The sequence below is a fragment of the Diabrotica undecimpunctata genome, chromosome 9 (genome assembly GCF_040954645.1).
Source record: "Diabrotica undecimpunctata isolate CICGRU chromosome 9, icDiaUnde3, whole genome shotgun sequence".
NCBI classification, from domain to species: Eukaryota; Metazoa; Arthropoda; class Insecta; order Coleoptera; family Chrysomelidae; genus Diabrotica; species Diabrotica undecimpunctata.
In genome coordinates this window covers 104706772-104712771 of record NC_092811.1, presented here as the reverse complement: position 1 = coordinate 104712771, position 6000 = coordinate 104706772, and positions in this window count along the sequence as shown.

Genomic DNA, 6000 nt, shown 5'->3' with positions numbered 1-6000 from the left:
GGAATACAGGAGATGAAGAGAATGCATATTGAAATAATGGGAATAGCAGAAATGAGATGGCCAGATTCTGAAGAAATACAAATAGAAGATCACAAGGTATATTACTCGGGAAAAAGTGATGGATCACATGAATATGGAGTCGAAATAATCATATCATCCAAGGTTGCCAAATACGTTACTAACTTTACACTGATATCAGAGAAAGTGATAATTACTATTTGAATGGGAATAAGCCACAATTAAAGGTTAAAGTACGTTTATTGACGTTTCAATTTCCACTTCGGAAATCGTTCTTAAAATACAAACATTGATTGACAACTGTCGCTAATATGTCATTATTTCTATTTAGGTTATTTAAAGTATGTATACTGTTTTGTTCTAAAAGAATATTAAATTTATTTAAATGTATATTTCTTTGTTTCTTATATGAATTTTTATATACTATATGTAAACTAAAAATAATTTGATCAAAATCAGAATTTGATATTATATCGAAAAGCAAATCTTCAATACTTACAATATCTTGTTCAACAAAAAATAAATAAGATCTATGAAATTGTAACCTTTCGCGGATCATGGACAAACTGGCTCTATGTAGAATGTTTTCCAACCTTTTGCTTGAATATGCTGGACTTAACTTCAAGCCCTTTGGTATTAGGTTCTATTAGGTATATAGGTCTCTATATTCGGAAAAATTTGATGGAATTTTGACAATGTGCCAATTTCTTGTAAAAAATTTCCAATCTCCGAAAATTTTTAATAACGCTGGGCCCATAACGGTTTCTTAATATTGTTCTGAAGCTATTTTCTTGTTATCTATAAGTGTGTGATCTACCGCGGTGAAGTGTGATGTGAAAATGTTACGGTGGATGTTAGGTAGGACTAGAAGGTGCATGATCAAAAACGACTTGATTGGGGAAAGAGCCGGGGTGACTACTTCTTGTTTTTCTTCTCTTTCATATGTTAGACCTTAAGGCCTGTTGTTTCTGGTCTGATTTAGCAGTATTTGTGATGTTGACTATTTCTTCATCTTTTAGGGGGTATGCCTTGTGGTCTTTTACCTTCTGGTTTTCCATCTCTTACTATTCGGGCAAATCTCCCTCTTCCCATTCTGTTAATATGTTGGTTCCATTCTCGTCTTCTTTGGCGTCTCCATCTGACGGTATGTACTTTACACATGTCTCTGATTTGTGTATTAGGGATTCTGTCTCTTAAAGTTTTACCTGCTATCGCCCTCAGTGCTTTCAGCTCTCTTGATCCTCATGTTCTGATTTCTCCATATCACGTGTCATATGCATCCTGATACGTACGCTGCTTTGCTAGTGGACAAATTTGAATGTATTTATAAGTTCTAATTATTTCTAAATTCTCTTTGTCCTATTCTTCTCGATCGACGATGATAAAATAAAATGTTGAAGTCGTACAGTCTAATAAAAATTTGTACTTCAACAACAACTAAAGTGTAATCATTCAGTAGCTGTCAACAACACTATATTTTACTCCACCAACATTTTATTTTATCATCGTTGATCGAGAAGAATCAGACAAAGATAATTTAGAAACAATTTGAACTTATAATTACATTCGAATTTGTCCAACTAGCATGTATGCGGGCTCATTCGGAGATTCCATAATACGATATTTGCGTTCCCAGATAGTTGAATTTCTATACTTGTTTTATTATTTCTTTGTTTGCTCCCTAGCAATAACGAGGACTTTGTTTTTAGTGCTGATATTTTCAGGTTAAACTTTTCTGCGTTAGCTTATAAAGCGTGGACCATTCGTTGTAGGTCATCTTCATTATTTGATATTATTACTGCGCCATCTGCGTAGCATAGAATCTTTATTGCTCTGTTGTCAATTTTCTACCCTGTTACTGAAGAGAGAAAAGCTGAGAAATAAGAAGTCAACCCCTATAAATTGTTTCACTTATTACCCATTAAAATTTGTACGCATGTCCAAATACTTCGCAACAATTTCTGTAGTGTTAATGTTTGGTTTAGTTAATAGGTTCATTCAATGTTATTTAGCTTCTTTACTGGAGAATAACCAGAATTTTAGTTGAGAGCGCATTTATTTTGGCATTTCAATTTCAACTTTGTAAATCGTTTTTAAAATACAGTGAATTCAATGTTTATAATACTTTCCTGTGCGCCTGTAGAAGATCTGGTCTACTTTTAACAACTAAATATTTTCTCTCGCAGACCAATTATCTGTAATATTGAGTATTGCTATCGATTTATTATATCATACACCGTTTTCAAAAATGGTTCCCCACTGAATCTTGGCTGGCCTACATCGATTTGAAGTGGAGAAATTCACCAAATAACACGAGAGAAAATCTATGAAGTATAATGGCGTCCGATAATCATGTCTAGAAAACAGCAAAATATAGCGATAAAGCTGCATTGGGACGCTTCACGCTTTCGACATAAATCTAGGATTCTCTCTCGGGATCTGGGAATCCTCTTAGTGAAGCGCGTGTGTGGCTTCCCCACGGATCTTTCTTACGCGGGGGATTACATCCTGGTGCACATATTCGGCAACGTTGCCGTGTTATGATAAATTAGTGGGATTCCAATTGGAACGCTTCTGCTATTTATGTTTTTATGCTTTAAAATTCAATAATATTTGTGTTTGGTGTGTTTATGGAATAATAAAACAGAATAAAAATTTACACAAATTTAAATAATATAGAAATAAAGGTTATATACCAGTGTATTAAGTGTTTTAGTGTTTTCTTTAATACTGTTGTGAATTAATTTAACTGCTATGTCTTTATTTAATTTATAATGTCTTTATTAATTTATTATATTGTTCTTATTTTAATTTATTAAAAAGCACGATAATTCATATTAATTTATTTAACTAATATTACATAATTTATATAGACGAACGTAACAATTAAAATCGCGACCGCGAATCTTCTTCAAAATTAACTGACCCTCTTCATAACAAAATTCCTCTATAAATATAAAATCCCGCTATTCGAGAACAACGGCGAAGCGACGATCTCCCATCGAAGTAACCAGAAGCTCAGACCGGTCTTATTCGGCCTACCCGGAAACCTCCAGTCGGATGATTCATCATAATTTGGGTCTAGATCCTTCGCCGAAATTTCTACAACAAAAACAGAATTAGTCATAATATATTTACAGTTTTGTAGGCCATGATATTTATTATCGTAACAATACGTACCTAAAACTAAAACTGGTTGGAAGGTATTATTAAAACCACTGCTATGTTTTTACATTACGCGAGACACTATTTGCCTTTAGCACTTGGTTCTAAGACTTCCTTTTGTGCCCAGCATGTCCATTCATTAAAATCCAAGAAGCTATCCATACTCTTTATAAAAGCCACCCATTGTGTAATGGGAAGTTTCATGATTTCTACCGGATGAATACTTTTTTCTGCAGAAAATTTTGTGATACTACAGGTTGGCTATGAAATTATCACGATCATTCACGAATCTTAATTTATCAGTTTATAGTCCGTCTTATTGGACTCCTTTATACCCCAGCAGTACTATTAGAGATAATTTAGTAGAAACCTGGACTTTAACAAAAAGCAATGAAAACATGTTAGGATGTTTCGAAAGAAAAATACTAAGGCGAATCTATGGAGTGGTAAATGAAAATGGTGTCTGGAGAAGACGATACAACTTTGAACTATATAGAATATACCAGGAACCAGATATCGTAAAACACATTAAGATAGGACATCTGAGGTGGGTAGGCCATGTAATGCGGATGGAGCAAACCGACCCAGCTAGAAAAACGCTCCTTGATACACCTATTGGTCAAAGAAGAAGAGGAAGACCCAGAACAAGATTCCTAGATAACATAAATCAAGATATGAGAAATATGGAAATACGTGCTTGGCCGAGGAAGGCGATGAATAGGGACGACTGGAAAAAAATTATTGGGGAGGCTAGGACGCACACAGGGTTGTGAAGCCAAAATGATGATTATGATAAAACTTTAACGCAAAAATTGGTGTAGAGCTAGAAACTTCTTTCTAGAAAGAAATTTCTTTCACAAAAAGATGCATAGAAGATGGACCTGGGAAAGTCAAAACGGTAGAACAAGGAACGAAATCGACTAAATTATAAGTGACAAAAAACAAATAATTAAAGATGTAACAGTACTCAACAAGTTCACCACAAGCAGTGACCACAGAATAATACGAGCAAAAGTCCAAATCGACATAAAAAAAAGGAACATAGTGATTAAAAATAAATGTCATGGTATCTGGACACCCTCATTAGATATCAGCCAATATCAGTCATATATTAATAATAAGCTACTACTGCATGAGACCTCCGAGAACAATCTTAACGACGAATAATTGAATTAAACTAATTGAGTTGTGATTGGAAGTTACTTGGGGGTGAAAATATAAAAGGCTGGTTTGGGGGCTTGTATACCGAGGTTATTTTGAATTTTCCGATCTCAGTGGTTATTATCTCCATACCGTGTACATTTGTTGTTCCCACAGATGAGACTATGGTTTGAGTTCTCGCAAATACCGCGCTCCCATGCTTATTGTGTGGTATCTCCGCAATAAGTTTCATACCGGAGACTTTCGGTCTCGCTGCAGTTAGGTCTCTGTGGGTTTCCTGGATGCACAATACCTCACATTTCGTATTCTTGCAGAATTCTGATAAGATGTCTTGTTTGGCTGTAGTAATACCCTTGATATTTATGCTCGCTACTGTCAGTATTGGCTCTGAGAAGAATTGTTGTGGCTTGATGTTTGCCATCTGATTTGGTTTGGTCCGGTGTTGGAAGAATTAGCCGTCTACTAGTAGACGTTTCCAAGGGACGCCGTCAATAGTGTTTATTTTGTAGTTGATGTGACACTATTGATCAAGTCGAGGCTCCTTCCTTGTCCCTCCATCTAGGAGTTCTAACCATCTTGTCACAGAAGTTAATTGACAGAGTAGGCATATCAGAACAACAAGGATTCAGGACCAATAGATGTACAACCAAAGGCGATGCATAGGGACGACTGGAAAAAAATTCTTGGGGAGGCTAGGACGCACACAGGGTTGTAAAGGCAAAATGATGATGATAATGAAACTTTCACACAAAAATTGGTGTAAAAGAAGCAGAGCTAGAAACATCCTTGGGAAAATTCGGTTCCCCTGGAAGAAATGACCGAGGAGAAACGCTACTGGCATTACTAATGCAGAATAATTTATCCAACATAAACAGCTTCTTTCACAAAAAGATGCACAGAAGATGGACCTGGGAAAGTCCAAACGGTAGAACAAGAAACTAAATCTACTAAATTATAAGTGACAAAAAAAAAACAAATAATTAAAGTCCAAATCAACATAAAAAGAGAAAGGAACATAGTGATAAAAATCAATGTCATGGTATCTGGATACCCTTATTAGATATCAGCCAATATCAGGCACATATTAATAATAAGCTACTACTGCATGAGACCTCCGAGAACGATCTTAACGACTTGAATAATTGAATTGAACTGATTGGGTTGTGATTGGAAGTTAGTTGGGGGTGAAAACCGTGTACATTTGTTGTTCCCACAGATGAGACTATGGTTAGAGTTCTCGCAAATACCGCGCTCCCATGCTTATTGTGTGGTATCTCTGCAATCAGTTTCATACCGGAGACTTTCGGTCTCGCTGCAGTTAGGTCTCTGTGGGTTTCCTGGATGCACAATACCTCACATTTCGTGTTCTTGCAGAATTCTGATAAGATGTCTTGTTTGGCTGTAGTGATGCCCTCGATATTTATGCTGGCTACTGCCAGTGCTGGCTCTGAGAAGAATTGTGGCTTGATGTTTGTCATCTGATTTGGTTTGGTCCGGTGTTGGAAGAATTAGCCGTCTACTAGTAGACGTTTCCAAGGGACGCCGTCAATAGTGTTTATTTTGTAGTTGATGTAACACTATTGATCAAGTCGAGGCTCCTTCCTTGTTCCTCCATCTAGGAGTTCTAACCATCTTGTCACAGAAGTTAATTGACAC